The sequence below is a fragment of the Coturnix japonica genome, chromosome 2 (genome assembly GCF_054131305.1).
Source record: "Coturnix japonica strain WE chromosome 2, WE-NBRP24, whole genome shotgun sequence".
NCBI classification, from domain to species: Eukaryota; Metazoa; Chordata; class Aves; order Galliformes; family Phasianidae; genus Coturnix; species Coturnix japonica.
Genome location: NC_140664.1, coordinates 18,422,390 through 18,433,371, shown reverse-complemented (window position 1 = coordinate 18,433,371; position 10,982 = coordinate 18,422,390).

The window sequence follows — 10,982 nt, the reverse complement described above, 5'->3', positions numbered from 1 at the left end:
TGGTCACAACAGCCCCACACATTGCTACAGGCAGAGTGCCAGAAGGCTGCACGGAGGAAAAGGACTTGGAGGTATTAGTCAACAGCTATCTAAATGTGAGCCAGCAGTGTGCCCAGTGTGGTCAAGAAGGCCAATGGCATTCTGGCTTGTACCAGAAATAGAGCACAGGCTGCTCAGGGAGGTGGTGGAGTCACTGTCTCTGAGGTGCTAGAGAAATGTGGAGATATGGCACCAAGGGACATGGGTTAGTGGGCATGGTGAGGAGGGTTTGATGCCTAGAGTAAATGGTCTTAGAGGTCTTTTCCAACCAGAATTATTCTATGATTCTGTGATGCTACAATTTTGTGATTCTGTGAAAGCAGCCATACAAGGGCTTCTCCCCATCACAAACTGTCAGCAGCAGGTTTCCCCTGCTCTGTACCTCCTCATTTATAGCATGGAGAAAAATCCTTCTATTGCTTATTGTGATGAGACAAATCTGTCCTTCATGCAGTCACCTGAATTTCTTCCAACCAGTGGGAAGGCCTGTAGGTAACCAGGAGCAGGACTAGGGGAAATGGTTTTAAGTTAAAAGAGGGAAGATTTAGGTTGGATGTTAGGGGGAAGTTCTTCACTAGGAGAGTGGTTAGGCCCTGGAACAGGCTGCCCAGGGAGGTTGTGGATGCCCCGTCCTTGGAGGTGTTCAAGGCCAGGTTGGACGGGGCCCTGGGCAACCTGATCTAGTAAATGTGTATGTTTGGTAGCCCTGCCAGGCAGGGGGGTTGGAACTACATGATCCTTGAGGTCCCTTCCAACCCGGGTCATTCTGTGATTCTGTGATTCTGTGAATGCAGCCAGGTGAAGCATGGGACCGTGGGCATGGTGCTGAAGTGCTGTCGTTTCCACAACACTGCTGCGGCTGTCATAGCTGAGCTGCCAACAGCACAGACAGAGGCTACATCCTCTTGTTTTCCCTTTGCCCCCCTCTCTGCTTTGTCTGCTTTCATCCTGAGTCGTTGTCCTCTTGAGAAACAAGGTCAGAATCAGCAAAGCAATCTGAGAGCTACCAGCAGCACGGAGCACCCCTTCCTGCCCTCATTTCTTTATTTGCCTCACATTCCCTCTCCAGCAGCACTGGATGCCGGCTGTAATTATTGGGTTGTCTTCTTTACAAAAGAGTCTGTATAAGTAAAACTTTGAGATAGGAAAAGAGGATTAGGTCTTTGTCGTTGTTAAAGCACATTTTATGGTCTCAGCTCTAAATCTCCCAAGTTTCTCCTTCCCGACATTGCTCAGTGAATAGGTACAAAGTAAGTTTCTGTTTGACGTGGGAACTTGGTTAGACTTGTGGGAGCAGCAGCACAGCCCCAGCATGGCAATGGCACAGAGGCAAGGACTACGTCTTGAGAAGAAAACGGTGGCAGAAATTACAAACGTCTACAAGTGCTTACAATCACAGCCTGTTCTCTATGTCATGTAGCAGCAGCTGTTTGAAGCCTGCCCAAATGGAGCGTTTGAGGCATTCCATTAATTTAGGGGAAATTAAGTTGTTATGGGAAAACAAAAAAAGAAGCAGATTACAGGATTTTCTCAGTTCTCTGAACTCCACAAATGAGCCCGATACTGAGCTGTGCTCTGAATGCAGAAGGGGAAAGAGAATGTATTTCTGATACACACTTCTCATGTACAGGCAGAGGAAACTTTGCCAAGGAGAACAAATTACGCTACTGTTTAGTTACTATAAAAATAAAATAATATATAGCAACAATTGTGTGCAACCACCCAGGAAGCACAGATATATAGTGCTAAGGAAAATAGCCTTAAAATACGCAGGAGCCGCTCAGAGTCCCCGCGCACACAATGCCATGGCACTCACTGCACTGCAGTCTGCAGCAACAATTACTGAGCTGTGATGGGAAAAGTCTTACAAGAATACAAATTGCATTTCTTTGCCTACCACAAGAAACAAATAACCCTTATCAAAGATCATTCATCCCCTGTCACGGCCACAGTGACTGCGAGTGAAAAACAACTGAAATCAAACAATGAAAACCAAGAAAGAATAAATTAAGAGATGTCACAAGCTTTTCCAAAGCAACCCTTAGCCAAGTCTGGGATTGCCCTATTATGTGTGCTAGGTCAAGAGCATCTGAGCCGGATGGTGCTTTGGCCAAGGCATGCAGGAGCACCCGGCTCGGGGCGGGCTGGGGTGTGTGTGAGCACAGTGCTGGTGCCATAGTGGGGGAGAGGGGAGGGGAGAAGCCCTCTCTGGGCACTGGAATGCTGTGTTACTAAAACATTGCAAGCCATACTGTGCTTTAATAAAAATCACTCCTTTCCTAAAATGAAACTGAGCAAGGCAATCTGCTGCACCATTAAAAGTGGTGCTTTCCTCCCAGTTCTGGAGATATGCTGTAGGTTATGAGCAGCATAAATTCTGACTTTTTCCATTTAAGCTATAGACATTTAATCTCAAAATAAAACAGCTCTGCAGCTGCACTGTACCCCTATGCAGAACCAAATGTGAGACACACTCTTGTATTGCATAGGAACAAGATGTTCTGTCAAAACTATTAATACCAAATCATGCAGGAAAAGGTGGACTATTTTGGCAGAGAGTCCTCATTTCCAGCAGAGAATAGTCCAAAAGGAAGTCAGAGATCCGGCCTCTGAACACAAAACAAGGAGCACTTGTAAACAGTCGAGGTGTATTTCCATGCAATGGTGGGTGAACCTGGGGCATTTTTTAAGCTTTTTCTTCCTTCAGTCATACATAATCATATAAACAGCAGTCCATTGAAAGCTTAAAACAAACACTGCAAGTCTTTTTGAAAAATGTTCCTTTGTTAATAATAGTTGAAGATCTGGATGGATGCCTTTCAGGCCAGGCAAGCTGTGCTTCAGTAATCCACAGGCACTGGGGTTGCTCCTGGGGACCTTCTGCCACCCTCATTCATGGCATCAGACCCACAGGAGAAGGCAGCAGGGATGGCTGCTGTCTCAGGACACAACAGTTTGAGGCCTCTTTCCATTACCTGCATACTGCCTGAAGGAGCCAGTGAGTCCATGTAGAAGGTAACTGCTGCTCATGCAGACAGAAGCAGTGGCAGATGTTGGCTGCTGGCTTGGACAAGTTCTTAAATACAAAATAAACACAAGGATTCTTGGGTTTGTGTATTGCCTCATCCCATTACCATCCAAAACAACTACATTACTCAGTTCTGGAGACTTCAATAAACAGAGGTTTTTATGAGCTAAACTGAGCAGGATTCAGATGAAGCAACCAGAGGCGGTCAGTCAGCAAAGGGAAATATGGGTGACTTGCCCATGTCCCACTATTGGATTTGCAAAACAAAGCCCCATTTTGAGTTCTTGTGAACACCACCAAAAAATATCCCAGGAAGCCATCACTAAGGCAACACAAACATCCTCACTAACCCTAAATCGTCACTTACGCATCACGGCAGCCAGGCACCCTCACCCCCACAACATATTTCCCTTCGGTTCCACTGCGCAGCCACCCACCAGAAACACAGTTGACTGCTTTCAATAGCTTTAAAGATCACAAGGTCACAAAATAGCTCACTGAAGTTGTTCTATAATTTACATTGTCTTACTTTAAATTTGCATTACTGCCTTTAAAAACAGGGAACTTTCAGTATGTTAAAGATATCCCCCCCTGTGGTGAGATTTCAGTGAGGTTTTACTTTTCTTGAAGAGAAATCAAATGATGTTTTTGCCTTTGCTTCAAGTTTAGTGATAAACATTCAGCTGGAATGAATGCTTTTTACTTTAACAAATTAGGACACTGGGAATGAAGCATCACCTCATATTGCCCCTGATTCACATTTTACTCTTCTCATCATGTTTTTAATTTGATACTATCTTCTGGAATCTCTGAACCATTACAGACATGAATGCATGTGTGAGCTTGCAGTCCTTCACTGCAGCCGTGCCAGGCAAGATGGACATGCCCACTGACATCCCACGGACCTGGGAACAGTGTCAGCAATGTTAATGTGTCATAAGCTGTGGTGATAGAAAAGAGGAAAGCAAATGGCAGCTTGCAAAACTTAAGGAAATTCACCCATAGCATTGAGGGGTAATACGGCAGCCTTCTATATGACTGTGTGCCAGAGAAGGAGGAGGATTTGGGACCACATTGTTATTTTCTACATGATGACATTCTGGAACTTCACGTATAAATTGAATTCTGGTTTTATAAGCAATACAGAAATGCAGCTTGGCAGAGCTGGTCTGAGCACAACTCTCTGTCAACGCTCTGGTTTCCAGTCTGTTCCATGAACGGTGCTTTTCCACTGCGCTGCACCGTACATCAGCAGGGCACCGCAGGGGGATTGGCTGCAAACACACCCATCTGTCAGCTGCACTTCTAAGCATCCTCCCGCCAGCAGGAGATTGGACCTGGAAACTGTTAATTCCAATGCATGAGTACCACAGGCCTCGAAAAATGAATCTTCTTAAATAACCATTCAACCAATGCTTCTCACTGGTTAGCTATCTCTTCCTCAAACAAAATCTCCCTTTGTGCTGTTGGCAATCATAATACTTTGAGAAGGAGAAGAAAGAGAGTTGCCATCTTTGTCTGCTCTTTTTCCTAGTGGTGGTCAAGGTGGGACAACTCCTGGCTCAGGGCACATCCACTGGATATCATTTGGGACTTAAGAAGTCTTCCATTTCTGTCCCCAAAGCATTAAGATGCCCATCCCATCCCTTGTTCTTACCTCACCAGCAAAGCCCACAGGAGCTCTCCTGCCCTTCCTTACTGGCTCTCAGACTCAGCTGCACCTCTCTGTTGCTCCACCAGTCTGTTCCCTCACTCTTCCTCCTCCACTTCCTTTACTTTCATAAATTCCTCATCGCTCCTTATCAACTTTGTCTATTTCTTGTACTCAGACCCTCTCTGTAGCCCCCTGAGCCTCGCTGAAATCCATCTGCCTTCTCAACATGTCTATGGCATGGTCTTTCCACACTGTGGACTCAAGAGAGACGTGGAGGCACCGAGGCTGACAGTCATGGGCTGGGAATGGGTTCAGCAACTAGGAGCAGGAGAATGAGAGGTGAGGGCAGGGTTGAGAGCTGGAAATGACTCCTGCAATCACCAACAGGACTGCACTGCTAGGAGGACATGCAAACAATTACACCAACCTGCCTAATGCAAATGGTGACACACATTATGAACGAGGAAATGTCATCTCTTGCTTTGTGTATTGTATATCTGTCTTTTACCAACAGCAGTCTGAAACTGAATCCTCCTCTCAGCAGTGCGATGAGTACTGGCACCTCACATCCCTCCTTATACTGCTGCAGAAACAGTATTTGTATACAGCCACAGACTTCCATTCATTGCAAAGACAAGGAAAGCTGGAGATGGATTTCACACTGGAGAGGGGGAAGAAAGAGAGGCACAAACTAAGGGCACAAAGCACGTTCTGACACATCAAGTCACAAGCCCAGTACCAGCTGTCTGGAGAGAATGCAGGAACTGAAATCACTCGCTAATGTGCCCAGATGACAGGCTTCTACCCACTCCCAGCAGCAAGTGCTGAGAATGAGCTTTGGGATTTCTGCCATTTTTACTCTTTACTTTCCACTCAAATTCTGACTTTTTGCAAGTCATCCTTTCAATAAATTCACACCGAGTTGCACATGGGATATCGTGGTTTCCCTGTTTCCACATGGTCTGAATGGCCATAAAACACAACCAGTCCCACTGGCAGCCTATTTCTGCTGCAGCCCTCATGGCTTAGTATGCTGTTTTTCTTGCTCTGCTCCAGGCTGTGTTCTTGTCAGCTGGGGAAAGCTACTCAGCCAAAAGACAGTGCTTCTTGTCCATGAGCATGCAGCTAAAATTGATGGTCAATGAGAAACTTCTAGTCTTCCTGCAGGAGTCAGCTCTTTTGTTGTCACTGCTGACCCCCAGAATCACTACTGCTAGCAGGCACATTTAGGCAGGTGTGTCCTAACTCCATCCTCCCCAGAGCAGGCTCAAACAGAGCTGTGTCCAAATGGGTGTCCCCATGGAAGGGCACCCTGCAGCCTCTCTGCAAGGCTGTGCCAGCACCTGACCACCATCACAGCTAAAATCCCCTGTTGGCTTGCCAGCACCTCCCACATGATGAGTCCAAAGCCAGATGGGAGTTCTTCTGGTAGCTCATATATGTGATGTCTTCGCCAGTTCATAAGAAGTCAGTGTTTATTAATTAGGGCTAAAGATTTCCACATTTCCTTCAAAATGTGAATTGTGAAAAGCCCTCACAAGCTCTCAGGGAGCCAGCCAGGACAGAAAACAGCTGCCCATGGTCCGGCAGTGTTGCAACAGCCTGAGCAGAGGAGCTGCACCAGACGTTGGAATTACATCCTACTATGTTCAGTCTCAAAGCCTAACCTTCTGCACTGGAAGTCCCATGAAATTCTCAGTGGTTCTCAGGGCTCAGGAAGCCATCCTAAAGAGCAGAAGATGCACCCAGCTGTAGGCAGAGCTCCAGGCCTGGGAAGATCCCTCTCCTACAGCTGCAGACCGTGGAACAGCAAGATCTACTTCAGGGCAGGTTACATGCCCTGCCACCTCAGGAACCCATCTGAGGGCCTGACTGCAGGCAGCATGGGAGCCCCAGCAGGAGCATCTCAGAATGAGTGCATGCAGATGGTTCTGGTTTCTTGGCTTGGAGCCTGGAAACACTGTCAGCTACCAAGAGAGGTGGGCTAGGTGTGATGCACTGGCTTTCCATGAAACTTATCATGGTTTTAATGCAGCACTTCCCTTTATTAATTTTATCAGAGTTTTATCAAATCAAAGGTGATGTAAGTGAAATAATTCAGCTAACCATCATTTTCCAAGGAAGATTCCCTTTGTAATCAGCACTGATGAGGCTGCACCTCGAGTGCTGTGTTCATTTTTGACCCCCCCACACGAGAAGGACATCAAGGCCTTTACATCGAGCTGATGAGATATGGGCTAGTGGGCATGGTGGGGATGGACCAGATGATCTTAGATATCTTCTCCATCTTTCCTGGTTCTATGATTCTGAAGATCTGATAGATGAGATAGAGTCCATTCACCTGAACACCAAAGACTTGTCACAGACCCGCAGAGGAAATGTACTTGTTTCCACACAAGAAATATTTATACGCACAGTGAGATATACATACGCACATGTGTGTGTGTGTGTAGTAGTAGTCCACAACTCTGTTGGATTGTTGTCAGCATTAGTCTGCAGACTCCTGTTGTCCCCATAAGGAGGTGTTTGGTGAATGACTCATTTCTAGATTCATTCTTCCAGAATGATCATTTCAAACTGTTTTTTCCCTTATGCCAGTTTAGTTTTCAGACATGAGCCCTATTTAATTTTTGGCCCACCTTTTAGTTCTTTTATTATTCCACGAGTAGGGGAATGCAATGCCTGCTGAATATCATGTGACTGCATAATCCTTCAAATATTTGCTTTTAATTACGATGGAAGACATAGAGGAAGATGAAACTTCAGTCCCTTTGGCCATTCCTTGCATCTCGATTCCCTGCTGTTAATCACTACACATTGTTTACAATTTCTCAGCCAATTTTCAATCAACACGAATCTGCAAACTGCTCATATGAAAGCCAACCCGAATTACTTCTGCAAGCGAGCTTTCCTCAGATGCCCAGCCAAGCTCAGAGCTCGCAGAACTCCGCTGAGGATCGACTGTTTACCCTGGGGATGCATTTGGAGAAGTGATCGCAGTCCCAGAGGCTCCGACAAACTCCCCACAACGCAGCAGTGCCGTGCACAGGTTGCTGGCTCCCTGCAGTACCCAGCAGCTGGCACTTCTGCCCATGTCCTCACAGCAGCCGAAGGCAGCAGAGAGGAGAGCACCACGTGCTTCCCTGTGTGCTCAGAGTTCTGGACTGCTCAGTGGCAACCTCAGCTGTTTTCAATGTCCTGCCATAAAGTCCCAAACCCCAAATCAAATGCTTTTGCCCAGTAGAGTCTGCTCTGATAAAGCCTGTCTGGGCTCCATTGTTGCTCACAAAGCCTCTTCCCAGTGTAGTCCCTCACCAGCTCTGTGATCTGGGGGCTTCATCCTAAATTCCTGCATCAGTCAAGCCAAATTAAGACTTACAGACAGGTCTCCATGGCAATAGTGTATAAAGCAAGTACTAGAGATACCTCTAGCCATGCTCCTCTATCCAGTAGCAGCAGCTTGCTTCACTCAGATTTGTTTAATCCAGTCACCAGCACATTAATAACAATCAAAAGAAAGGAAAGAAATCACAGGAAAGGTGGCAGATACAAACATCCTTTAGAAGAAATAGCATGGAGGGAAGGAATCTCATCCCTGGAGGGTGTTCTTTTATAAAAACATACAAACCTGGAGCAAGTCTTAGACCCATGTGTCTTCTGAAAAGATGCACTCATTACATATCATTACACAACTCGCAATTAGAAGATATGTGCTTCCGGAGGCTAATTCCTTCCTTGCATAACTGACCCATTTCAATCAGTTTATTTACTTGCTGAAAAAGTACCTGTCATCTTAGCATATTTCCTATTGCCCTTTTCTTATAGGAAGCTAAGGATCATGTGTGATTTTGTTTTTTTTAACTTAGCACATTGTAATCTGCTAAGTTCTTATACATTTGTATACAATATTATCCTTATTAGATAAGAAATCTGTCTTCCTCCCACCATGCTCATGCTGCCAGTGAACATCAAGAAACTGCCACATCTCTCTTGCTCAATGACAGGTCCTGGTCAGACAGAAGGGATGCGGCAACCCATAGAAAATGTGCAGGGAACTTCAGCGCAGGAGCATCGCATTGCTAGGATCAAACACAGCAGGGAGAGGGAGGTGATTGTCCCCCTCTACTCAGCTCTTGTAAGGCCCCATCTGCAGCACTGCATCCAGGCCTGGGGCCCCCAGTACAGGAAGGACATGGAGCTCTTGGAGCGGGTACAGAGGAGGGCCACTAGGATGATCAGAGGGCTGGAACACCTCTGCTATGAGGAAAGGTTGAGGGAACTGGGCTTGTTTAGCTTAGAGAAGAGAAGGCTACAGAGAGACCTCATTGTGGCCTTCCAGTATTTGAAGGGAGAGTATAAACAGGAGGGGGAACAACTGGTTACAAGGGTGGATAGTGATAGGACAAGAAGGAATGGTTTTAAACTAAGACAGGAGAGGTTTAGGTTGGATATAGGAGAAAGTTTTTCACTCAAAGGGTGGTGATGCACTGGAACAGGCTGCCCAAGGAGGCTGTGGATGCCCCATCCCTGGAGGCATTCAAGGCCAGGCTGGATGTGGCTCTGGGCAGCCTGGTCTGGTGGTTGGTGACCTTGCACATAGCAGGGGAGGTGAAACTAGATGATGATTATGGTCCTTTTCAACCCAGGCCATTCTGATTCTATGATTAACAGCAAATAACACTACTGTTCCTGCTCCCCCTACTCACAAAGCTCTTTCTCTCTAAAGTACTGGGAGGTGGGGAACAGACATTCATAATAAAACTCCATCAAACTCCTGACAGAGGTGGTGTAGGGGAGGCAGCTGAAAGGAACAGGTTATTTCTGGTGGGTCCAGGTCTTGATTTTGCTGCATTAACCAACCTTGTTGGTTGATTTAAGACTGATTTTGACCTTCAGGGATGTGAAACCCCTTCACACCCACCAACTTCAGATGGGTTTCAGTTCAGTGGTCACTCCATATTTTGTGACCATAAGAGACAGCACATGTCAAAGCATTTCTGACAGGTAACCTCAAGTCCTCTGGCAGTTAGGACTCAAGTTTAAGGCTGGAATACCACTGCCACCAACCTGCAGATACCATGCAGGAACACGGGAGCAGGAGCAGAGACACCAGCACTGCAGTAGGCAATGCTCATGGCCATTACCCCTGTCCAGGTCATAAAAATACAGACACACATGTTCCCGATAGAAATACAGCTATACAAGATGTCCCACACAACTGCAAAGTGTGTGCTTCTGTGTACCTGCAAATGACTTCTTAGATTTCTCCTCCGACCAAAGTAAAGAAGTGGGAACATTCACTGTCAGTATTACTAACTCCTACGGGTACATTTACAAGCATACGTTTGGGCTTGAAAAATACTTTGCTTACATTACAAAAAGCACTCCCCTAATATGACGCTTTCTTAATACATCTCCTTGTACTGGCATGTTACTTTAAGCTCTCTCGTTTCCTCACTTTAATTACTTTCTCTTAAGCAGCTTTGCTTCTATGAGTGATGTCAGAGCTCTTGTCTATGGTACAAGTGAACTCAGAGTCTGGGGATCGTAGATACATCCTCCTTGGACATTTAAGCAGCACAGTAGCATCACTGCAGTTTGCACCTGCAGACATGCACCATCCATACTGCAACTGTTTCTGCATCCTCTTCTCCCACTACACATCTTTTCCTGAAGGCAATGAGTCCTGGCAGTTCTGTCTATAAGCACAGATAAGTCTGGGCAAAGCAGAACTGCTTTGAAGGCAGAACCAGCAGATGCAAAGGTCCTTCCAGTAAGTGAAGGGAGCTTCCAGGCAAGAAGATAAGGGACTTTTTGTGGTTTGATGGTGGTAATACAAGGGGGAATGGCTTTAAACTAGAATAAGGCTGGCACAAAAGGTGCCATGAGTTAAGGAGCACTGACAACAAGGTAGAGTTGACGTCACATTTCAGTTCAGACCCCTAGTACTTGGAGTACTGTTTTCTTTCTCCGTTTGATCTAGTTCAACAAGCTGAACAGTTTCAATGTGGACCAAGCTATTTTCCTGTATTATGCAATCCTACTTATAAAATAAAAAAATAAAAAAATTAAAGAAATTTAAAAAAAGAAAAAGAAAAAGAAAAAGAAAACGAGAAGAAAAAAAGATCCTCTTCAAGCTGTTTAATGATGTGGCAAAAGCACATTTTAAAACACATGTCACTTCAGTGGAGGGTTATTATCTCTTTCATTCACCTTCCTACAGGTGCTATCACCTGGTGCAAATATAGGTAAGTACAAAAG